The sequence below is a fragment of the Anabrus simplex genome, chromosome 8 (assembly GCF_040414725.1).
Source record: "Anabrus simplex isolate iqAnaSimp1 chromosome 8, ASM4041472v1, whole genome shotgun sequence".
Lineage (NCBI taxonomy): Eukaryota > Metazoa > Arthropoda > Insecta > Orthoptera > Tettigoniidae > Anabrus > Anabrus simplex.
Window position 1 is genome coordinate 210,974,249 of NC_090272.1, and position 27,033 is coordinate 211,001,281.

The 27,033-nt window shown below is 40.8% G+C and overlaps 1 protein-coding gene across 1 annotated transcript in view; it reads right to left on the minus strand.

Annotated features, from left to right (window-relative positions):
* Positions 1–24,400, minus strand: part of LOC136878706 (cyclic GMP-AMP synthase-like receptor) — a 142,194-nt gene extending 117,794 nt beyond the window's left edge. The window contains exon 1 of the mRNA XM_067152137.2: positions 24,383–24,400. The gene's annotated coding sequence lies outside the window, so the exon portion shown is untranslated. The remainder of the gene's footprint in view (positions 1–24,382) is intronic.
* Positions 24,401–27,033: the final 2,633 nt, after the last annotated feature.

The window sequence follows — 27,033 nt, forward strand, 5'->3', positions numbered from 1 at the left end:
CCTCTTTCTACAGTAGCATTGCCGTGAAACAAAACAAGCACTTTTTGTGTGAAGTGGATGAGTTCTTTTGAAAATCATTGTGTTGAAAATAGGCAGTGCTAAGAAAATTAAATAAGTCACAGTACTTCAACAAGAGGTAAAAGAAAGGAAACAAGTAAGTACAGTACAATAATATTTCAGAGTGTATATTTAAGAGAGCAAGTACGGGAAAGAATTGACATGGGTGGGGGGAAGCAGTCCTACGAGCAATATGGTTCAAACTGTATGCCTTTCGTTTCAGTTTAGGCCTACAACCGCTAAGAGGTGCTGGTGTGCAGATTACGGCAGCTGTTAACCTTTTGGAATTCAAATGTAACATTCAGTTTCGTCTTTTACCTAATATTCTTTACCCTTGTAGTGTATTTGGTTACACCGAATAGGGTGTACGCAGACCAACTCGTGGCATTAACATCACTGAGATTCTGCTGAGCCTTCACGGGTTACATTGTGCATCTCCAACAATGTCACAGAGATTAGACAAACAACATGGCACGGATCGGACGACGTCACAGCACGCTACACGATGCTGCCAATTTAAGAAGCAGGCTAGTGATAACACCATTGGTCTGTATTGATTAGATCCGGCTAGTGACAAGACCATTGAGGTGGGGCAACCAAAGGAGGTCTGGGGGTATAAGTTATGAAGTGGCCAACATGTCTCTAGCATCCCCTGGAGACCTGCAGAAGAAACGTTCCTACTAGAGGATCTACAGATAACTCTACTATTACTGACTATGGAAAGTTACAACAAGCTGCTCAAGGATCTACAGAATAAAAAGCAGGACATACTGATGGAATTCCACACAACAAATGTGATGCTGGACAGAAGATGTACGCAGCCACTCTGTAAAATGAAGCAAGTCATGACTAGGCTTGCAGTTCATGGTTTCGACCACAGGACTTGCTCCCAAAAAGTGTTTCGTGACCCAGATGAAAACTGCATGTACAAACTATGTAACAATATATGCGGAACTTACCACATAACCATGTGCCCAAACTGAATCAGATCAATAGTGGAATATAGCAAGGAGTGACATGACTGTTCAATACTATGTAAATACACTGTATTACATACTGTCTGCGTGATAGAAGGAAGATTGTGTAAACGTAGCCCACAGGTGGCCATATCAATAAATAATAATAATAACATACTGTATAGGTCAAATTCTAAAAGGAATATGTCATATATGTACCATTATGGCCATTTGGCTGCAAATAAATTATTTATTTGTAAAAAGGTGTTGTATTTTTCTCCCCAACAATGTTGGCAGCCTTCTGGCAACACGTTATTGGAGACAATAGAAAATAGTCCTCATGACAGCTGACCCAAGACAGCCAATTGCAACATAAAAATGGTGGCAAATCTGAAATTTACTGTGCCTCCAGTTGAATTCTTCTGTATAAGAAGGGATAACTTACTTCTAGGGACAAGTTGGTGAGTCCCTGGCAAAAATCAATGAAGGTTCTCTCCTCTACTCTACTTCAGGCATCGTTTCATGTCATATTTATACGCTTTTCATCCACTTCACATGCGAAGGCTCTACGGAAGTACCACCTCAACAGTTGGTATGTTATAGCATGTGTTTCTCGTCATTAGGTTTGCATCCAGGAGTAATAAAACAATGAAATGTACCATGTATACGACCACAACAATCAACAAGTGCCAGCTGGTTGTCACATTTATAACCACCTGGTGGCCATGATAGTTAAGGCGTGGTTAGCCAGGTCAAAGTCCCATTGGTCAGAAAAGAATTCTCCATCAGAATGTTGACCGTCAGGATAGGAGAGGTGGTTGTGTACAATTTCTAATCACCTGATTGTGTGCCAAAAGCCTGGATTGTATTCCAAACAGGAAAATGCTGAATGAGCAAGCTCCATTCTGCGCACCTTGGTAAATGCAGAGCCAACTAGACCTGAAATACCTTTCAGCGTAATGTTCAGATTGGGATACTTCCTCATCCACATGGAACAAGCCTCGTTGAAGGCATTCTTGAATGGCTTTATGATCACTTGGTCAAGAGCTTGCAACCTGTGAATTGTGTGAGGTGGCAAACTCAGCATGTGGATGTTGTGGTCTTGAGCAAACAGAATAACATCCACATGGCCATCAACAATAAGTAACACTCAATTCTCTTCACTTGTGTTCACTCTCAAAACAAAAAATTTCATCCACTTTGGATTCTTTTCACATGTGTTCACTCTCAAAACAAAAGATTTCATCCACTTTAGGAATCCATCTTCAGTTATCCATCCGCTCAAATGGGCATCAAATACACTGCCCATGGGTGCATCCTTCGTCAGATCATTGTCCATTCTCACTCTGGGGAAAACAAACAATGGAGGGACAAACTGGTCACCTGAGGCATTTATGCAGAGAAGAACAGTAATGTTTTTTCCCCTTTTCCTGGAAGTTAGCTTACTAACTTGTTTCTTCCCTTTCACAGATAACACCTTCAACTGAGTCTCATGCACAACTGAAACGCCAGTTTCGTCAGCGTTGAAAAGCCTCGAAGGATGAAATGAATATCGAAACATTAACTCAGTGAGCTTATCAAAAGGTTTATCAATCAATCAATCAATCAATACTGATCTGCATTTAGGGCAGTCACCCAGGTGGCAGATTCCCTGTCTGTTGCTTTCCTAGCCTTTTCCGAAATGATTTCAAAGAAATTGGAAATTTATTGAACATCTCCCTTGGTAAGTTATTCCAATCCCTAACTCCCCTTCCTATAAATGAATATTTGCCCCAGTTTGACCTCTTGAATTCCAACTTTATCTTCATATTGTGATCTTTCCTACTTTTATAAACGCCATTCAAACTTATTCGTCTACTAATGTCATTCCACGCCATCTCTCCGCTGACAGCTCGGAACATACCACTTACAAGTAACTATTCTCATTTTGGTTCCGTATTGAAGTTGACGTATGTCTCAAGTATTATTACAATATCATAAGTCCACCTGTTCAATACAATGCAAAATTTCATCCACTTCACATGCGAAGGCTCTACGGAAGTACCACCTCAACAGTTGGTATGTTATAGCATGTGTTTCTCGTCATTAGGTTTGCATCCAGGAGTAATAAAACAATGAAATGTACCATGTATACGACCACAACAATCAACAAGTGCCTTGCATTGTATTGAACAGGTGGACTTATGATATTGTAATAATACTTGAGACATACATACCACTTAGTCGAGCAGCTCTTCTTCTTTCTCTCAATTCTTCCCAACCCAAACATTGCAACATTTTTGTAACGCTACTCTTTTGTCGGAAATCACCCAGAACAAATCGAGCTGCTTTTCTTTGGATTTTTTCCAGTTCTTGAATCAGGTAATCCTGGTGAGGGTCCCATACACTGGAACCATACTCTAGTTGGGGTCTTACCAGACACTTATATGCACTCTCCTTTACATCCTTACTACAACCCCTAAACACCCTCATAACCATGTGCAGAGATCTGTACCCTTTATTTACAATCTCATTTATGTGATTACCCCAATGAAGATCTTTCCTTATATTAACACCTAGATACTTACAATGATCCCCAAAAGGAACTTTCACCCCATCAATGCAGTAATTAAAACTGAGAGGACTTTTCCTATTTGTGAAACTCACAACCTGACTTTTAACCCCGTTTATCAACATACCATTGCCTGCTGTCCATCTCACAACATTTTCGAGGTCACGTTGCAGTTGCTCACAATCTTTCACTCTATAGAGAATAACATCATCCGCAAAAAGCCTTACCTCCGATCCACTCGTTTACTCATATCATTTATATATATAAGAAAACATAAAGGTCCAATAATACTGCCTTGAGAAATTCCCCTCTTATTCACTTGCTCCTTGTTGAAGCCTTTTGCCTGCTGTAGGCTGGTGGATTCAGCCCATCTCAAGCTCAGATCGGGATGCCTTTTCATAAATGGATAATAAAACTGTTTGCTCGTCATGCCCTTTTCTTCATTAAACTGATGTTTTAGTTTCAATTTCTCTGCATACTGAAAAACCAATTTCAAAAATTTGTTCCTACTTAGTGGCATTAAAAGGCTGTCTAACATTTTCACATGGTTATATAAAGCTTCGTCTTCCGCTTCAGAAAACGTACTTTTACATGTATCCATATCAGGTTTCATTTCTACCTCCTTTCCTGAAGACAGTAATTTCAATCTGTCGCCTAATGTGCTTTTAGAGACGCTAAACTGCTTGCTTGCTTCCCTAATGTTCAATTCATCCCATCTCACATTATCAACAGCTACTTTTATGTTCTCCTCCATCCAATTTTCTCTTTTCTTCTCCATATTTATCTGCAACAAGGGAAAGTACCTTAAGAATCAGCAATAAACCTACAAATATCTTTGTGCAATACCGGGTGCCGTAAGTTTGTCCGATATTGAATTCCTTACACGGAAAACTGAAAAGATCACAAAGAAAAGCAGTGCCATCCTCCATACTCTTACATTAACCCAATGGACTCTCATTAAAATACCCCTGCATGTCACACTGACTCAGATGTAAATCCCAGTGGAGCAGCTGTTTGTGCAGCACAACGAAAAATATATTGTTAAAAGAAAACTATACAAGATATTAACCTGAAATTTTGTAATAAGGTGAATGAAATAACGAGTGTGCTGCTAGTTGCCATATTGACTACTGGCTCAAACGGAATTTGAAATATTTCCAAGTCAACCTATACACGTGGTGTGAAGGTCAAACAAGGAGAAACTTCGACAAGCCCTTGCGTCAACCTTGTAGTATATGAAAATCTTAACGCAAGAGCCATCTCTTGCGAACTGAATGGACTATAGAAAGATATCTGAGCACTAGCAATGCACGGGCCCAACTCGTCATGCGAGTTGTAGGCCATGTGCCTGCAAGCGGGCATGCCTCGTCATCCGAGTTCAATGGGTTGACATATGGTAAATAATAAATAATGTTGGAAATTATATTTCACTCAGCAGTATTGTAGTAACAGGTTCACAAGGTTATCTTAGTGCAGGCAAAAGCAGGTCAAAACAGGAAATCCTCCAACACGTTCTCACTTCTTGGTTCACGGAAATACAATGTTTCCTCTCAGGCCTCCCTGGAAGGAACCCGTTACTACCTGTATAAAAGTTGCTGCAACATTGTACTGGAAACCCCAAACTGATACTGTCAGATACTGAGTGCCATCCGATATCAGGGTACCTTCCCCTATATCAATACAATTTAATATTCTATTTCATAAATTTAATTATCAATACTTATTATATTTATTTACTGCTTATAAGTACCATTGATTTTATCTAGGAAGGAAGAAACCAATTTTACTCTCTGCAAAAACCAAATGATCATAAATATGTCTGCTGGGCATGGCCATCCATCAATGGCTGCTAATTCCAGATGGCAACCCGCCATAAGTTTATTTTTAAAAAGTTTTTAGTATTTGCTTTACGTTGCACCAACACAGATGGGTCTTATGGCGATGATAGAATAGGAAACGGCTGGGAGTGGGAAGGAAGCCGCTGTGGCCTTAATTAGGGTACAGCCCCCAGCAATTGCATGGTGTGAAAATAGGAAAACACGGAAAACCATCTTCAGGACTGCCGACAGTGGGGTTCGAACCCACCATCTTCCAGATGCAAGCTCACAGCTGCGCGGCCCTAACCGCACAGCCAACTCACCCGATGACCCGCCATAAGTTTTCCGAGTTGGAATTAAGCTTAACAGGGCATAGAATTGGGAATGGCGACAGTAGCACCACCATACCGGTAGTTAAAAAGAGAGGTTGATTTGTTTAATTTAAGATAATCTAGTTCTTAACTGCTTATTGCTTGCTGACAAGCTCTATTCTCTTAATCAATGTGAAATAAATAACATACGGTATTACATTGGCCATGCATTAGGACGCTATTACACCGTAAAATGTTCCACGGAACTTTAAGACCCAACATCTGTTGATTCAATTATGATACTATAAGGGGTTTCACTTTTTTTTTCAGCTCATTTATGAAATGAGGGCCAAGTGTGTTTTTAATTATGGCAGTACACTTTGTTCTGTGCATCTGAAAATCTCTGGCAACAACCAAGTCTGTAAACATCTTGCGAACCTCGCCAAAGTGATCAGTGGTTAATCAACTACAGTGTTCCAGAATAAATAAGACTGCATTGCCGTCAGCAGATTTTGATTTAATCATCATCATCCTTTCATGTATTAGTACTATAGAAGAACTGTTACGGTCTATACAAAACATTTGCATTTTGACGCCATCTCTTCCTGGGGCGTCTCAGAGATCGCTTCCCGCCGGGGCAGTAGTTTATGACTGCTTTGGGGATCTGCTTCTGTCCAACCTGTTTAGCTGTTCTAGCCAATTTCTCTGGTATTCATAGATGTATTCCAATATAGGTCTGCTTTTAAGGTCATTCAGCACATCTGTATTTCTTTTATGTTCCCATTTAGTGACTCCTGCTGTTCATCACATGTATTTCATTTCAGCTGTAGTTATTCTTCTCCCATCGCATTTCCTCAGGGTCTACGCTTCACTTCTATAGCAAAGTACAGGTCTTGCCAAGGTTTTGTAGATTCTTGTATGGGTATGTTTTTAAACTAATGATGGTCTAAAAACTTTATTGATGATTCCCAAACAATTGCTGAATTTGGAGATTTTCTCAGGTATGTCCAGTTCTTCAAAGAAAGAGAGTTTGTAGCCGAGATATTTAAAATCATTAACTCATTTTGATTTAATAACGGTGCTTAATTTAGGAATAATAATGGCTTTTCGTCCCACTAACTACTTTTACATTTTTCAGGGATGCTGAGGTGCTATAATTTGGTCCCACAGGAATTCTTTTAAGTACCAGTAAATCTACTGACACGAGGTTGACATATTTGAGCACCTTTAAATATCACCGGGCTGAACCAGAATCGAACATGCCATGTTGGCAGAACACCACCGCTTTAACCGTCTGAGCCACTCAGCCCGGCAAAAAAAAAAGTTATAACCTCTTGTCGCGCTGCAGACAATATGTTCGCCCCTTCAGATGCTTTTTACTTTTACAGTGATTTTTGAAGTCACTATATCGTGACCCTAATGCACATACACTAAATTTACACTCCACATGAATGTAGCTCCTTTTCTGGGTTTTGAAAGAAGCCAGTCTTCGAACAATTCATTCTTTAACCATTCACTCCTAAATTTTTGGTTGTATTGTGCTTTTGAAACTTTTATAAAACTTTATGAAGCACACGATATTTAACATACGCACACAGTAAGTACAATGTGTCATTTTTACACCTCATTAAGGCATAGGTGATATACATTGATAAATTACCATAAGTTATGTAAGCATACATAAGAAACAGAGAATGCATGCACATCTCACATATACAAGTCACTAAAATACTGAATACTTCAAAATAATTACCCCTGCCGTGCTGCGGTAGAACGAGTCAGTCCCCTACAGACACCAGTGATGAAATGACTAGAGCTGGGACAGAAAAAGTGCAACAGCTATTTTGAAACTGTTTCGGTATCGAAACCATTTCAGAATGTCGTTTCACAAAACACCCTGTTTCGGCCTGTTTCTGCTCAATTTATTTTTGCGTTAACTCGTCCTGTACAGTAGTCTTTAAGTCACTATTTTAAATATGTTTAACAAGTAACGTTGATAACAAGCTGAATGGGAACATGCAATGTTTCCCTTAATAAAACGCAGTGGCGTGCACTGAACCCTATCTACCCTAGCAATGCTGGGGTAAATAACTTTGTATTTATATTTTCTTATTATACCTTAGAATGCTTTTTAGAAAGTTTAAAAAGCTGTAAACATGTAAGCCAAGCCAAGTACAGCTGTCTCAACAAGCCGCTCGCACCACCGCAGTTCAGCTTCTCCAGCGAACTGGGTTTCCTTGCCGACGCGAAAGAGAGCTCCCCAGCGAAATTTAAGTCGTTTGGATGATGGGAACATGCACTTGAAGCTTCCTTGTTCTTTTTTTTTTTTTTTTTTTTTTTTTGCTAGGGGCTTTACGTCGCACTGACACAGATAGGTCTTATGGCGACGATGGGATAGGAAAGGCCTAGGAGTTGGAAGGAAGCGGCCATGGCCTTAATTAAGGTACAGCCCCAGCATTTGCCTGGTGTGAAAATGGGAAACCACGGGAAACCATCTTCAGGGCTGCCGATAGTGGGATTCGAACCTACTATCTCCCGGATGCAAGCTCACAGCCACGCGCCTCTACGCGCACGGCCAACTCACCCGGTCTTCCTTGTTCTAGGGGCGGGGCAGGGCTGTAGGCCCTCCCCCGACAGCAATTTATGGCGGCAGGCAAGCTAGCTTAGGTAAGAGATGTAGTTTTAATACTTGTCACTCAAAGTGTTCAGCGCAACACGCTAGAGGCTACAAGACAAACATCAACATGGTAACAGTAAGCCACTCGCACATCGTCTTGATAATAAAAATAGAACCGGTTTATGAAATCATTTGTAATATACAAGAATATATTTTATTTTTGTATTTCGGCAATCATAAAGTTTTTAGAGCAATTCGCCACAGAAAAATATTTAGGCTGCCCAGCATAAACACAGAGCTAAGCGCAAAGTAAAAGAATTTTGTATTTGGTTGTCTGTAATGGTGTTATATAGTAAATTTTTGCAGTGTTACTTTTGGATTATAGGTGACATTTTTGTGAGTTCTGTGCAATTCTTCATGAATATAACGTGTGTTATACGTCATGACGAATATTTTCCCTTGTCCGTCGTTGATGCACGTACATTCAGTAAGCGAGTGAAAATATAAAAGTTTGGTGGTGGTAAAATATGAGTTAAATTTTGCTGATTCAGTTTAGGCTAGACTTTTTTTAAGTTAAAAACAAATAGCCCCAGCGCATTTTTGTGTAAACCGTGATTGTACTATCACGAAGCGTCACCGCTTGAAACTGCAGGTACATTGTTTAAAAACTGCTATAGATTAAGTTGTAATGGTGTTGTCACTGCCATGAATATCAATTTGGAAATATGTGCAAGTGTGTGGTTGAAAAAAAAATTACTGAGAGACCTTTCTCAGGCAGACCTTTCCACTTTATATTTAAAAACATTTTTGTAGCTGGGATCCGAATGTGTTCACCACATGCCACTGATAAAATGCATACTGTCCCCCAAACTCACAGCATCACCTATTAAAAGCAGTGTGCAACAACACTGCAGCAAACGGGTCATGTCACTATTTGGAAGGAGAAGTAAACTGCTATTCGAAACAGTTATTTTGAAACTGTTTTGAGTTCAAAACAGGAACATTTGAAACTGTTTCATGCAAATAGCAGTTTAGCCCATCTCTAGAACTGACCTAAGAAACAACTCATCCAGTAAAAAAAAAAAAAAAAAAAACTGATCTGTACTTCCCATTTACATGAAGGCCTGATGCAATTGAGAAACAACAGTAGTGATATTTCCCACTAATTTGATTCAATGATATTTACCGTATGCCATAAATTTGTGATATTACATCTACATCATCCAAAGCCACTAGAAAATTCATTAACATATCAAAATTCTGCCAAAATCGCTAGCCGCTAAATGAATTTTTTTGCTGCTAGAAGGATTCAGAATCCTCCGGATCTGCGGGAAATCCGCTACATTGGCAACGCTGGAAGGCTCATAGGCAACAGCTTGAGTGGCTGGGGTCAGGTAGACAGCCGAAACTAGGGTTGGGCACTATGTCCCTGTTTCGGCACACTGTGCTGGTACACAGTTATGTTATGTTGTTCCAGAACACTAAGTGTCAATTGTTCCGAAACATTCTCAAGCGAAACCGAGATAGTGACTTGCTGTCCCGTCAGAAGCGCCACTATGCACTGCCCTTCACCTACTAGCTGTGTGCCGCCCTATGCTGGAGTGTTCTGTGTTCCGTCACATGGTCACATCCTCTTTGTTCTGTGAGTTCCGTTGCACCGGCAACTGGCCTTCAGTACATGTGAATAACGTAATGTGTTCTGTTTTGTTTTCATCTGTTTTGTAAGAGTTTTCATTAAAGCCTAGTAATATAACCGTACGAGACGGTAAACTTTGCATAATGTTGCATCGGAGTCCTGATCGGGACTTTTTTTACTAGAATAAAACCAGACAGAGTGAAATGGAATTTAAGTTCTTCTATTTTGTCTGCAAAGGGATCTTCAATGGGCACAATGATAAGACATTTCAAACTTAAACATCCCACAGTTTTTATTTTCGTGTTCTACTTGAATATTGTGTTTAAGTTTTATTTTCATGTTCTGCTTGTATAGTTTTATTTGTCCTCGGACACTCCCGGCACTAAAAGCCATACGCCATTTCATTTCATTTTCATAGTTTTATTTTTAACACGTTGAGTGCCAAGCGACCCCATTTGGGTACGTGAGAGTAGTCAAGTTTTTGAGCTTCACGTCCCCATATGGGGTTGTACGTTCGTTCTAAATCGTGAACTGTGCGAACCCACTTGGGTGCGCAGTAGGTATGTGTTTAGAAGCTGTATAAAGTCTCTTCCTGCCATCTGTTGGTCATCTATTTAAGTACGTGCATAGTCCACCTTCCATTCGTCAATTCCTGGTTTGACGCGACCCCATATGGGTATGTTAAGCGTGCTCTGTAGGGTGACAATACCATTGTCTATCTTGCACACAGGTTGTTTATGTAAGTGTGCAGTTCTGTGAGTTTCCTTCTCTTTTTATGTAGCTATGAGTAAATCGAGCAGTAAAAGACTTAGTACATATAGTCTGGACGATATATCGAACAAGTTGGACAATGACAATGTAGACGAAATGTATAGTTACAGTGATTTTGAACCCAGTACAGAGCAAATAGCGATCTCGAACGTTCATCCACAATGACGGATTGCAATCTTCAGCAATCACTTCCCCACTGCACTCCGGGATTCCAAGTCAGCTGCTGCAACAATTATGACTGTCTTCAACGATATAGTCACTGGTTCCCATGTTACACAATTATCACTGCTAGGTTCTCTTACCCAAATTAAAAGTTATACAAACATAATTATATACTTATTCAGTATTTCATAACTACTAATTCTTCTTATAATATTATTCTCTTATATCCTAATTTACCATATTCACATGATTGTCACTACTATGTATAACAACATTTTATACAAAAATTTCCTAACTTCAAATTGGAAGATTGTCATCTACAAACATTTCCTGACATAAAAAAAGGGGATCGTACTTTTTTAAGGATCCAGTATGAACAAGCTAACATGTCTTTCATAATCAACGGCATATAACGCGTCCCTGCAAAGGAAAAGGTAAGTATGTCCGAGCGTCGGGACAGTATCTACTATATAAGTGCGACTCCATATGGGGGCACGTGTACGTGTACAATTCGTAATGACCAAACATCATTTTTATCCTAAAAACAACATTTAGACATGATTTTCTGGGTGCGTATCGTTGAGAGTTCCAACTGATTTTTCACGTGCCGTGAAGTTTTATCCTGGCCCTAATTACTCACAATACAGGCCGATACATTCAACTGGTGAAAATATCCTTGGATTAGTTATTTTTAAACACCTGTACTGCCATTGTAACCATGTTATGTGTATTTCATATTAACCGAAAAAATCTTAACCTAAAAGGAGCCTTTAAATGTGATTATTGGGCGCAAATTAGTTATGGGCAAATGATACCCATGTTCGAGCAGGATCGAGCCGGCCTGATACACGCTGATGTTCGAGCCTGTTCGAAGCAAGCTCGAGCAGTCATGTGGCCAAAGGCGGAGTCTGACTCCGGCTACAGTGGGAACGTGCAGATAAGCAAACAGCATATGAAGTGAAGCACCATTTATGCAGGTGTCTGTGTATGATATTGATAATGAAGGTGCAGGCTGTCATTCAGTCATTGGCATATATATTATGGGGAATAAAGACTGCCCATAAAATTAAAAGACTTAGATTATGAGAATATGCTACGAAAAGGGCAAAGCTTGTATCCATAATATTCCTCACGTATTAAGGGAAGTATTTCCTCCCAAGGCAGCACTTATGTATGTTGTAACAACCGCACGTTTGAGGCAACATTATGAATATGGTAATGTTATCCTTATGTTATCATGCTTTGGGCAGCTAAGACAGCTGTGTAGCGCGGCAGGTGAGGTTCTCCTTCTGTCCTCAATGCTGAAGGCTTTGAATCCCCTCCTTGGGAAAGAATTACACTTTTTACTCGTATAGAAGACTTTGAGTAAGAAAGGAATTATATCTCCTCAATCGTGCACACAAATACATTTAAAAAATAGTATTATGCAGCAATGGTACTGTCTGATTGCATGAAATATATATGAACATCAAAAGTGTCCCTTCTGTGATGCGGGATTTCAGCTGTGTCCTTACCAAATCCGGTAGTTTTCAAACCTATGTGGAACACACAAAACAAGACACCATCTCATGGTGTTAAAAATCCCCACCTTGCCAGAAATTGAACCCGGGATCCCTGTGGCCAAAGGCCAGCACGCTAACCATTTAGCCATGCAGCCGGATGAGAAATGTGTCAACAACTGAAGACAAAAATATCTTACATGCTTAGTCTTATAACCATTCACGCGTAAATGGTTTCTTTTTTTGTATTTATACGGCCCAGGCAACACATTTTAGTAGACAATTGGTTTATCCTATTCTGAAGGAGGATTTTGTAACGAACCATCGCATCAACACAAATTTTGACTGTCTCCAAAATATAGATAAAGGTCGAAATTATGTTATGTACAAAAGACATGCATAACGGTAAACAGAGGACAAAACTATACTGTCCAGCATAATACACTTACACATCCTTCTCAAATTTTCTGGGTGTTAGTAAGAGCAAGCTGCTTGGTTGCGGTGGGCACAAAAGCTCGAGCAAGGCTCAAACTTGTTCAAACTCTGACGTCATCTGTTCAAGCAGCTCGAGCCGCGCTCAAGCACATCACTAGCACAAATTTCAGTATTCCGACTGTTCCTTCACGTTCCGTGCAGCTTTATGCTGGCCATAACAACACACAGCACGTCTGGTACAGCAGCAAGGTTGCTACCTCTAGTACTAGATCTAGTACTTCATGGACATTTTTAGTACGATAGTTCTTTTTATGGAAATCTAGTACCCTTTACATGGGTAGAGTAGAAGCTCTTCTAGAGCAGCAGAAGAACAAGAAAGAAATTGATAAGAAGTTTCAGAACCAAGTGCCTATCATTTCATGTTGAATTCTGCGAACAGATTTTTAAGACGGTGGATTTTCATGAACCTATTTTAAGAAATATGTCCATGTCGAACCTAGAAAACTGCAAAAGACGGTGGATTTTTGTGATCCTATTTTAAGAAATATGTCCATGTCGAACCCAGAAAATTGCAAAAGAAGCTGGATTTTCGTGATCCTATTTTAAGAAATCTGTTCATGTCAGACCTAGAAAATTGCAAAAGAGATGGCAGTTTCATCAGTATAATCCCATTAGCAGTATATTTCCCTAATATAATAATTACAGAAAGTGTTTATGAAGTTCAATAGGAAACGGTGGTTAGCCAAATCCACAGAAAATTAAAAACTTTTGTCTGCCGAACACACAAGCTCAATATAAATATTACACTATAACATACCTGTAAAAAAACATCATTAAACAATATATGTATTTTTTAAAATTTGTTTTACGTCACACCGACACAGATAGGTCTTGTGGCGATGATAGGATAGGAAAGGCCGAGGAGTGGGAAGGAAGTGGCCATGGCCTTAATTAAGGTATAGCCCCAGCATTTGCCTAGTGTGAAAATGGGAAACCATGGAAAACCACGTTCAGGGCTGCCGACAGTGGGGTTCGAAATATATGTATATTGAACTTGTATGTTCGACAGACTGAAAAGCTTTTAAGATACATTTAACTGAGTCGCCACTGGAAGGTATGGCTTCCTTCTTAACAAACAAGTCCACAGAATCTCTGAAAGGAAACTAAGAATTTATGACATTTTCAAACACTGTTTTCGAAATGAAAAAATCCTGTAGGCGACTATATATTTCCAAATTTGATGAAATTTACCACATTCTTCTGCTCCAACAAAACAGGTTTTTTCCTGCTTTTACTATAAGACAAACTGAGAAACAAACTCCAATCCTGTATGTGGAATGGGTTCCTCCTAGCAAAGGAGAAAAACTAAAATACTTGTCTACCCAAAATTTGCACATTTGAAAACAGTTCATTGTTCTTGCAATGTTTTAGAAGGATTAAGAGAAGAGCAAAATGTCAAATCAAATCAAAATCTCTTTATTTGCAAATGAGGTGTCTACCTCGGTGGCAAATGGTACACTAAAATACATTATTGTCAAGCACTAAATATTAAATTAACAAGAGAAGAAAATTTTTTCTATAATACAATATTATACAATTTACGCTAACAATGTTTTCTATTAAACACACAGCTCATCCTTAATAAATTTATATTGTTTACAAAATTCTAATTATAATATCTCCTGTACTACTTACAAATATAGTCAACTGATATACAGTATGTGGAATTGCTTCAAATGATACTATAAAACTGGTATAACATTAATATTTACATTGCATTTATTTATTTACTATTTTTTTTTTTACCCGTTCTGGATCCTAAGTAGCATAACGACCTGCTGCGTCTTAACCAGAGCCCCTTTTGCCACCATGCCACAATGTGAAATGCATGTGAATATATTCTAAAAGACAGCCAACTTTTGGGTAGTGTATGAAGACAATATGAATATGTGTGTGTTTTTTTTAACAGAAATGCGTGAGAATATTCGTTGTTCATATCCTAAACATAAATAAATGACTCTTAACTCATAGTCAGCTTGGAACTGGAAGTGTTAGGATGGTGGTGTTTGAAACCGCAATATTGCTGCTTCCCATTATAGACATCAAAACCAGGAATTTCTGATAATTACAAATTTCTCATTTAATAAATGTGTATTTTTGATAAGTATACTTTGTTTTCCATACTGCCTTTATGAATAATCCTACTCCATTGTAAAAACAATATTTAGTACTTTTTTCTATAAGCGTAAAATTTAGTAGGAAAATGTTTTGCCCGGTGGCAATCCTTTACAGCAGCACTTTCCCGGTGACGCGGAGCATGTCGTGTTGCCTCATGGAGTTCTATCTACTGCGCAGTTAAAGCGGGAACACACTACTGTCACTTCACATGAACTCTCCCTGAGCTGAGTCAGTTTGGAGGGAGGTTGGTGGTGTCACTGCATGAAGAACAGACTTACCTCTTTTTGATGGAAGAAGGATTTTAAAGATACCTATACCTATAATAGTTTTGAAGATGCAACATAAAATATAAACAAGTGTCAGCTGGATTGTCCCTTTAAATGAAGTTTTCTCAAGTTTCAGTGTTACACAGCACGTTCATCATGTGTCTCGACGTGTTTAAGTTAGGCAAGACAATGGTGCAGGACTGTGTACTTTAATCATATTAATAACATACATAAGGATCTTCCACATATCACTTGCCATTGCCATTAATTTTCAGCAATAACAGTAATTTCCCCAACAAATTGAATAATTGCATATTTTGTTTGAAATATCAAAAATAATTATTGTTTACAGTATTATGTCAGATCTTGAAGCTTAATAATTGGGGGTTTTATGGCGAAGAAGCTACTACAAATTAAGCCTACGGCAGCGTGATTTACAGTGTACTGATGGCTATTACCAGTGGCGAAGAACTTCAGTCACCTCGAGCTTAACTCTCGGTGTTATTGTACACTGACTGACAGAGCAAATGCAACACCAAGACGGAGTGGTCAGAACTTTATGCCAATTGCAGGGTAGACTGACGTCACTGAGGTATGCTCATGATGTGAAATGCGCCGCTGTGCTGCGCACATAGCGAACGATAAATAGGACACGGCGTTGGCGAATGGCCCACTTCGTACCATGATTTCTCAGCCGACAGTCATTGTAGAATGTGTTGTCGTGTGCCACAGGACACGTGTATAGCTAAGAATGCCAGGCCGCCGTCAACGGAGGCATTTCCAGCAGACAGACGACTTTACGAGGGGTATGGTGATCGGGCTGAGAAGGGCAGGTTGGTCGCTTCGTCAAATCGCAGCCGATACCCATAGGGATGTGTCCACGGTGCAGCGCCTGTGGCGAAGATGGTTGGCGTAGGGACATGTGGCACGTGCGAGGGGTCCAGGCGCAGCCCGAGTGACGTCAGCACGCGAGGATCGGCGCATCCGCCGCCAAGCAGTGGCAGCCCCACACGCCACGTCAACCGCCATTCTTCAGCATGTGCAAGACACCCTGGCTGTTCCAATATCGACCAGAACATTTTCCCGTCGATTGGTTGAAGGAGGCCTGTACTCCCGGCGTCCGCTCAGAAGACTACCATTGACTCCACAGCATAGACGTGCACGCCTGGCATGGTGCCGGGCTAGAGCGACTTGGATGAGGGAATGGCAGAACGTCGTGTTCTCCGATGAGTCACGCTTCTGTTCTGTCAGTGATAGTCACCGCAGACGAGTGTGGCGTCGGCGTGGAGAAAGGTCAAATCCGGCAGTAACTGTGGAGCGCCCTACCGCTAGACAACGCGGCATCATGGTTTGGGGCGCTATTGCATATGATTCCACGTCACCTCTAGTGCGTATTCAAGGCACGTTAAATGCCCACCGCTACGTGCAGCATGTGCTGCGACCGGTGGCACTCCTGTACCTTCAGGGGCTGCCCAATGCTCTGTTTCAGCAGGATAATGCCCGCCCACACACTGCTCGCATCTCCCAACAGGCTCTACGAGGTGTACAGATGCTTCCGTGGCCAGCGTACTCTCCGGATCTCTCACCAATCGAACACGTGTGGGATCTCATTGGACGCCGTTTGCAAACTCTGCCCCAGCCTCGTACGGACGACCAACTGTGGCAAATGGTTGACAGAGAATGGAGAACCATCCCTCAGGACACCATCCGCACTCTTATTGACTCTGTACCTCGACGTGTTTCTGCGTGCATCGCCGCTCGCGGTGGTCCTACATCCTACTGAGTCGATGCCGTGCGCATTGTGTAACCTGCATATCGGTTTGAAATAAACATCAATTATTCGTCCCTGCCGTCTCTGTTTTTTCCCCAACTTTCATCCCTTTCGAACCACTCCTTCTTGGTGTTGCATTTGCTCTGTCAGTGAGTGTATATCTCATTGCTGTGTCGTGTCTTAGAACTTGCGGTGTTATAGCATCTAAAAATGTCTGAAAATTATCAAGCGTCAACCTCATACACTTTCTCTATTCTTCTTTATCCTCTGTCGCAAGTTCTCTCAGAATTAATGTTGATGCCCCAAGTGTATCTTGCCTACTACGCATTCCCTTCTTTCCTCATTTGCTTCTTCTTCTTCTAACGCTTCACTAACCTCTTGCACTAATATATATTTAAACACTTACTTATTACGATGTGCTTACGTCTTGACATGGTGCTTCTACTCTACTGTATGACTCTACTCCCATATGAATGATACGAGTGTCAACTCTACCAGGCAGTTGTAGAGTAGAGTAACGTAGCTACTCTACCCGTGTAAACCAGCCTTTAACCCTCCGTTAGGCACGCGGGCTACAGATGTAGACCAGCCATTTTGTTTTTGCCCTCACTCCTAGGCTCGCTGGCCGGAGAGGGGGAGACTATCAGTACCTTTCTTCGTCACGCTGTTCTCGGGATTTAGTGTGCTCTGGCACTTCTTACTGAAGTTGTCTTTCCACAATCTCACTTCAAAATCGGTTGGGCTACAACTGTAGCCCGCGCGCCTATCCGTGTTATGGCGAGCAGTGATCGCATTCAAGTGACATCTACTGGTTTTAGTGATGAGTTTTCTATTGTGAAATGGTTGGATGAGGATTGTGAACTAGAATCGGAGGTGGATGGTGATAGCAATGAAGGGAAGGAGGTTCACGTGACAGAGGATATCCATAACTCAGACACGGAGGGAATTATAGATGACGAAGCAGATGTGATGGAGGATTCTGACAATATGACTTCTGACAAAGAGGAACACATAGGAGGCAACATGTTTTACTATGGAAAAGATAATTTTCGATGGAGAAAGGATATTGCGGCTCCCAATGATCGCACTCGAGCACACAATATTGTTATGCACTTTTCAGGGCCGTAGGGGAGTCCTAGGAATGCCCAGTCAGAGCCAATGTTTTGAACACTTTTTCGATGCTAATATTGTGAAAACCATTACTAACTATACATGTTTATACTGAGGAGGTGAAAAATAAATTTGTGCTTGAGAGAGACGCAAGACTTACCGACAAGACTCAAAATTCGTGCCATCATTGGAATTTTATTGCTCACTGGTTGTTTGGGAGTAAACTGAAGAAATATTAATCAAGTATGGGACAATTCCTGTGGATCTGGAGTGGAATCATGTTATCTTGCTATGAGCGTAAAAAGATTCCATTTTCTCTTGCACTGCCTTAGTTTTGACAATGTTTGACAATGACATGATCGCGCACTGCGCCGAGAATTGGACCGATTTGCACCGATCCGAGAAATATTTGATATGTTTGTAAAAAATTTTCAACATTCATTTTAACCCAGTGAGTACTGTACCATCGATGAACAGTTGGTTGCATTCAGGGGAAAATGTCAATTCAAAGCGTACATGCCCAGCAAACCAGCTAAATATGGAGTAAAATTTATGCTTTGGTTTGTGCAAAGAGTATTTACACTGTGAATTTAGAGGTTTACATTGGAACACAGCCTGATGGAAGTCCCTTCCAAATGGTAAACTCTGCTGCTGATGTCGTTCTAAGGATGGTCCAACCCATTCAAGGTATGAATCGAAATGTGACAGGGGACAATTGGTTCACTTCCATTCCTCTGACAGAAAAGTTGTCCACTGAGAAGAAGTTGACGTACCATGGGACCGTTCCCAAGAACAAACGAAAGATTCCAAAAGAGTTTCAGCCGAATACTAATCGTAAAGAATATTCATCCCTGTTTGGTTTTCATAAAGACATGACCCTTGTGTCTTACTGTCCCAAAAAGAAGAAGGCAGTGTTCGTGCTGTCAATGCACCATGACAAAAAAAATTGATACTGAAACAGGTGATTTAGAAAAACCTGCCATGGTTACATGTTATAATCACACTAAGGTGTTTTAGATCAAATGAGTGTGAAGTATTACGTTGCCCGCTGCACCAAACGGTGGCCAATGGTGGTGTTTTTCGATCTTGTGAACATTAGTGGCATCAATGCTTCACGAGTGCACACTGCAAATCATAACTACCAGCCTACACCAAGATGAAAGTTTCTGGAGACCGTTGCATGGAAATTATGAAGCCTCAGATCGCCAGACGTGCTGTACTGTCAATGATTCTGGCTCTCCTCAGACGACAATCTAAGGATCTTTTAGGAATTACAGACGAACCACCTACACTTCACATCCGAGACAACAAACTTGGCCGGTGCTTACGTTGTGAACGTGGGAAAGACAGGTCGACAAAAAAGAGTTGTGTGCGCTGTAGCAGAAGAGTGCTGATGTGTCAGGAGTGACTATTCAGAATTCGAAAATGAACACCTACTGTGCAGTTGATGACAGTGAATTTTGCTTAATTTTCCACACAAGAGATGCATAAAAAGATTCATTAGGCATGAGGAATTCACTAAATTTTAGTTTCAGGTTTATTGTAAAACTAGCTGTAGTACCCGGCGTTGCCCGGATAGTTTTTGAATGTTTACTTTTAATATTTGTATTACCAGTTAGTTGAGTGTGAAGTGAATGCTTATAGAATTCTTTTTGAGATGTTGATTTTACGACTTATCATGTAGTTTTATAGTTATTTAGATGTATCTGACTTCAAGTTTTAGATTATTTAATTATCGAGTGAACACTAATCTCGGTCATTTTATACTATTTACTTTTAAGCCCTTCTCAGCTCCTGCCTCGATGGAGGCTGAACGTGGACTTAAACGCTATCCACAGCGTCACAGGTCGTATCAGCGAAACATAAACAATGGATTTCGACATTAATATTGGATATTTTCCTTATTTTTGCACGTCAGCCCCTCTCATTCCCCAACACCAGCGGGGGCTAGGTGTATCTGACCTCCACAGTAATGTTTTCTATATAGTAAGTCATGTGTATACCAAGTTTGATTGAGAGATATGCTAAAACATACACACATCCTTAAACTCTGTCCCTTTGGACGTTTTCAATTTTTTGCCAGTTCTCATCCGCCTGCCAAGTAGGACTGAGCTTTATCTTAAACGGCATCCAGAGTGTTACAGTTCATCTCAGCGACCCCGAAAACTATGGATTAGACACAAATTTCGGTCATTTTGGTTAATATTTACATTTTGCCCCTACTTTAGAGGCTAGGAGTCTCTTACCCCTAGGGTATATTTCTCCAGACAGTAGGTCCAGTATACACACATGCGTCCATTCTCTCGGTCATTTTCGAAATTTTGTTTTTCACTTTTTCTCACCGCTATGCGAAAGGAGGCAGAATTTTGACTTCTAAAATAATTGGAGCTTTACTATTCATCTCAGCGACCCCGAAAAGAATGGATTCGACACTATTTTCGATTATTTCTACATCTCATCCCGTCGTAGGTGTGCTAGGGTTGTCATACCTCCACGCACTTTGTCTCCTGATAATAAGTCATAAGTGACCAAGTTTGTTTGAAATTGTTCCCGTAGTCCCGAAACGTATGGATTCAACACTAATATCGGGCATTTTCAGTCTTAATTACATTTCGTACCCTTATCTAAGAAGGCTTCAAGGGGTGTCTTTCCCCCTTAGTATTTTTTTCAGGTATTAGGTAATATTTGCATTAAGTTCTGCTGACAGTTATACTGGAACGTACAAAAACATCCTTAATCTCGGTCATTTGGATATTTTCTGATCTTGACTCCTTCTCACCCGCCTGGCAATTGGGGATCAACTTGGACTTAAACGACAACCGGAGTGTCACTCCTCATTTAATCGACACCTAAAACCATGGATGTGACATTATTTTCGATTATTTTATATCTAACTCCCTTCCTAACCACTCACTACAAAAGGGGCCTTAATTTGGACTTTAAAAGTCCAGAGTGCCACTATTCACCTCAGCGACCCTAAAAACTGTGGATTCGACACTAATTACGATTATTTTTATACATCACCCCCCTTGCCCCCCACCCTAAAGGGGGCTGAACTTGAAATTAAGAATTTCCCGGGATGTCACTGTTCATCTAAGCGACCCTGAAAAGTATGGATTCGACTCTATTTTCGTTTATTTTTATATATGACCCCCCTTGCCACCCGCCCCTAATGATTCCTGGGGTGTCTTATCCCCACGTGGTTTGTCTCCTGATACTAAAAATCCGGAGTGTCGCTATTCACTTTGGCGACCCCGAAAACTACGTATTCGACACAATTTTCGATTACATGTATATATCACTTCCCCCTCGCCCCAACGCCAAAGGGTCTGAACTTGGACTTTAAAAAATTGGAGTGTCACTATTCATCTCAGCAACCCCAAAAAGTATGTATTCCACACTACTTTGATGATTTTCATATCTCAAGCCCCCCGCCCCCACCCCTAATGGTTCCTGGGGTGTCTTATTCCCACGTGGTTTGTCTCCCGATATTAAAATTCCGGAGTGTTACTATTCACCTCGGCGACCCCGAAAACTGTATATTTGACAATAAATACTATTATTTTTATATCTCACCCCCCTTGCTCCCCGCCCCAAAGGGGGATGAACTTGGACTTTAAAAAATCCCGGGGTGTCACTATTCATCTAACCGACCCCAAAAGGATGCATTCGACACTACTTTCGATGATTTTTATATCGCACCCCTTCGCCTCCCGCCCCTATGGGTTCCAGGGGTGCCCTACCCCCACGTGGTTTGTCTCCTGATAGTAAAAATCCGGAGTGTCAGTATTCATCTCAGCGACCCCGAAGAGTACTTGACATTCTTTTCGATTATTTTTATACATCACTCCCCCCTTGTCCCCCACCCTAAAGGGGGCTGAACTTGGTATTTAAAAATTCCCAGGTTGTCACTATTCACCTAAGCGACCACGAAAAGTATGGACTCGATACTATTTTCGATTATGTGTATATATCACTACCCCCCCTCGCCCCCACCACAAAGGGGGCTGAACTTGGACTTTTAAAAATTTGGAGTAGAGCTATTCATCTCAGCGACCCCGAAAAGTATGGATTCGACACTATTATCGTATTTTTATATATGACCCCCCTCACCCCCACCCCTAAGGGTTCCTGGGGTGTCTTACCCCCACGTGGTTTGTCTCCTGATACCAAAAATCCGGAGCGTCGCTATTCACTTTGGCGACCCCGAAAACTATGTATTTGACACTATTTTCGGTTATTTGTATATATCACTCCCCCCTCGCCCCCACCCTAAAAGGGGGCTGAACTTGGACTTTTAAAAAAATCGGAGTGTCACTATTCATCTCAGCGACCCCGAAAAGTGTGGATTCGACACTATTTTCGTTTATTTTTATGTATGACCCCCTCGCCCCCCGCCCATAAGGGTTCCTGGCGTGTCTTACCCCCACGTGGTGAAAATCCGGATTGTCGCTATTCACTTTGGCGACCCGGAAAACTATGTATTCGACACTATTTCCGATTATTTATATATATCGCTCCCCCCTCGCCCCCACCCCAAAGGGGCTGAACTTGGACTTAAAAAAAAAATTGGAGTGTCACTATTCATCTCAGCGACCCCGAAAAGTATGGATTCGACACTATTTTCATTTATTTTTTTATATGACCCCCTCGCCCCCCGCCGCTAAGGGTTCCTGGTGTGTCTTACCCCCACGTGGTTTGTCTCCTGATACTGAAAATCCTGAGTGTCGCTATTCACTTTGGCGACCCCGAAAACTATGTATTCGACATTATTTTCGATTATTTGTATATATCACTCCCCCCTCGCCCCCACCTCAAAGGGGCTGAACTTGGACTTTAAAGAAAATTGGAGTGTCACTATTCATCTCAGCGACCCCGAAAAGTATGGATTCGACACTATTTTCATTTATTTTTATATATGACCCCCCTCGCCCCCAGGGGTGTTTGGGATGTCTTACCCCTACGCGGTTTGTCTCCTGATACCAAGTCATAAGTGTATCAAATTTGGTTGAAATCGCTCCAATGGTTTGGGAGGAGATGTGGTACAAACCCACCCACCCACCCACATACATGCAATGACTTATATATAGATTCAATTTGGTGTTTAAAATGTTCTAAATTCTCCAAAAATATGAAATTGTTAACTATTTTCTTTATTCCAACAATGCAAATACCATAACAATACTGTTTTATTGTTTAGAATGTTGAGTGGACTACTTTCGTCATACGAACATTTTGGCGCTAAAGGCCGTTTACCGTATTATTGTGTCTGTGTGGTGTTGGGTAGTTTGTAAAACCATAAATTTTCATCAATATTAATTTTAATAAATATATTTACAAAATATATGAGTTTGATGAAAGTAGGCCTATGCATTCATAATGATGAAACCCGGAGCCTTAAACTTGGATTAAATTTCAATCACGTCAAAAGTGAAAATACACCAATTTGGTTTATTTACTTTTAAGAAAATTCAAAGGGTGAAGTCTTTTAAATTTTGTAATAACAATGCTTAGAATAGTCTAAAGACTGATATAAAATATGTTTCTAAATTTTAAGCTTGACGGATAATTAAATACCGTTGAAATATAATGTGGGCTACAAGGGTAGCCCACGCCCCCACGCGCATATCCGTGTAACAAAACATGGCGCGCCTGATGGAGGGTTAATCGAACCTATGTCACACAGATTCTCAAGCACCCGCACCAATTCAATTAACATTTCTTCCCTATCGCTAAAAGAAACTGCTCCTATTCACACTTCACGTCGGCAGATATGTGCTAGAGCAAAAAATTGTGCTCCGCGTGAAGAGCGCTAATCACCGCAGAGCTATAGTTCCTATGTTCACAATATTTGTATTTGTACCCTCCAGCATTCCTTAAATTTACGATTTTTTTTTTTTTTTTTTTTTCATCCTGTATATCGGCTCTTAACGTTTTCTAAATAACCACGTTTCTGTTAGGCAGGATTAGACCGAAGTATTTCCAACTACAAAGATCGTTGGTGAATACTAACCAAAGTAGCCTAATCCCAGGTCCGAAAACAAGTACCGGTAGGTACTGACAAAAGATGAAGCTACCGTACGGTACCCGTCCACTACTGGTACGGTACGGTACCGGTACTTAACACTATATAAGAGGTTCTCTGGTTTCATCACGCTCCGCTTTATCGCAGAAGAGCAGAGCAAGAACAATTTACCACCAATGAATACGGTACGTTTAGAAGAGAAAGGAAGGGCATACGATACCTGAAAGTTCGGATGACAGTCACACATACACAGCAGCGCAGCAGACAGCAGTCAAATGCCAACCAAGCAGTTTCCTTCCTATCACTTTTATACGACCTATGACGTAATTCCAGAGCATGTGTATACGGTTAGGGATTCCCTCTGCTAGGAACTATGTGCGATAAGTGTTATCATTGCAACCAACCGTCACCAAAACATGTTTTACTTAAACATCTAAGATTATGAAGAGAAGAATTAAACCTCGAATGTGTTTTATAGTTCTGAAAAAGAGTGTTCTTTCTTCCCCTTATTACAGTTTATCAAAATAAATGACGCCAGGATATAACACTAATACCTATTCTATAAAATAGAAAGCTTTAACTTTTGGTAACCATAGTTATCAAGTTTCACAGTAGTTTTTGACGTGCTAGGTTCTAGCCTCACGCAGGGAGCACTATGTATTCACAAACACTCTAGACATTCAGGTTAGGTATCGCAAATGTGTTTCTGTGCGTGAACATCCATGCTAAATTTCAATGGCTGAAAAGGCTTCTATCTACTTTACTATAGAGTTATGGTATTTGGAAAACCTTGCTCAACTGATGTATTAGGTTAGTGTTCAACTAGAAATACCTTGTATACGGTACTTGATCGAGGCTAGGCTGCCAGCAGTTGGTCACTTTCAATCAACACCATGCATGGAATGTCCGTGGAAAAACAAATAGAAAGATATCTGTCCGTAATATTACAAATTAATTTAATTTTATTATCGTTCCTATAAATGTAGTTAGTGGAAGTCTGGAGATGGGCCTTCGCTTTGTTTGTTTTTATCTAAAAACCTGTTCACGTCGTAAATGAGGAAAGAACCGACTGCGGTGCTTAACCTTAGTATCAAGCAAAGGGGACTGCACTGCACAGCGAAACTCTTTGCAGCGAAAGGTCATGGACGGACTATTTCATCTCAGGCGGAGAATTTGAAACGCGAGACTGGGGTCTTAATAAGTTAAATATAGTCATTGATTGATCATTCAAGTGGCATGAACTGAGACAGCTCTATAATACTGTGGTGTGGTCAGAACAGCTTACCCGGTATTATCTTAATGGGTTGGCTTGTGCATGTGTACGGAACTGGGGCGATCACAGATCCACAAAATAATGGAGGTGACGTCAGAACTTCCATCGACTATTGCACATTTACACCAGACTGCAATTTCTGTAACCTAGATAACCACGGCAGTCATTGTGATGATTGTGATTAGGCTGTCTGTGAATTAAGTTACCAGTATTCTTATTATGTATGTACACGGTACCGTACCGGTACCGATTTACTGCTAGTGGTTTAACGTCGCACTAACTCACTGAAGGTTTTCGGCAACACAAAGATGGGAAAAGGCTAGGAATGGGAAGGTAGCGGCCACAGTCGCAACATTTGCCTGGTGTGAAAATGGGAAATCACGGAAAACCATCTTTGAGGCTACTGACGGTGGTATTCAAAGCCACCATTTCTCGAATGCAAGCTCACAGCTACGCGACCATAACCGCAGGCCCAACTACCGTACCTGTGAAATCTTATGCTGTACTGTATTGTACATGTTTGCTTATTTCTTATAAGCTGCTTCTCTGTTACGGTAATGTAGTTAGGTCGTTCTACCATTTACTGATCATAGATACGGTATTTCATGTATGTATGTTCAGTCTTCAGCCCTAAGGCTGGTTGGATCCTCAACAGCTCTGCCATCAGCTGTCATAGATGGCCTAGGCATCACTGAAGAGGCATACTAGGGAAATGAGGAGTGATGTAGTTTCCCGTTGCTTTCCTCACTGAGCCAGAAGTTGCTGTTACATATCAGTCTGCCAAGCCCACTGAAATGCATGCACCAACCGACCCTATGAGCAACATTTTCACACCATTCATAGCAGAGACTGGCTGCAGAAGGAATGGCATTACTAGCATCGCTCATACCTCAGTCACTTTCATATTGTCAAAGCCAAGGATAAGACAGAGACAGATCAATGAAAGTAACAAAATTGCTCTAGCCCATACCAGAAGACATAGTACACTGTAAACACTAGGTCCTGCCAGTAAAGGCATCGGTATTTCACATCAGCAACATATTAATTTGAGAGTGTAAAACTCTCTGAAACGGTAGCCTGTGTTTCTATAGTGGGCTTACATATAGCCAGCAGGGGTGGATCCATGCTGGGAGGGGAGGGGGGCAGAGGGACTGGGAGAAATAATTTGTTCCCAAATGGTCAGATAACAAAAACAAAAATGTTAAAATGAACAGACATTTTTAAAAATTCAAGAGAGCACCAGTGTCTAGGGTGGTATAATAATATACAAGTAACCACTGTGAATTGTAAAGTAGCCTACAGGGGCATATGATTTAGACTACCGTACATAAGCAACAGGACTCACATTATGACATTACAAAATGAAATGATAATAGATAGGTCTTGTTGCCAGTTCAGCATAAATGGCAAAGGTGTCCTATTCTATTAACAGCACCCACAACTTGAGAGTGCAAATGATCAAAGCCTCACCTCCTAGTAAGAAAGTGCAGTAAACGAAGGTAGAAATACCACCCCTACCTAAGAGATGTAATGGGCTAGCATCATAATTAGCCGTCCTTCATGATTTTGGTTCTGCCATTTGGGAGAAAATATACGTA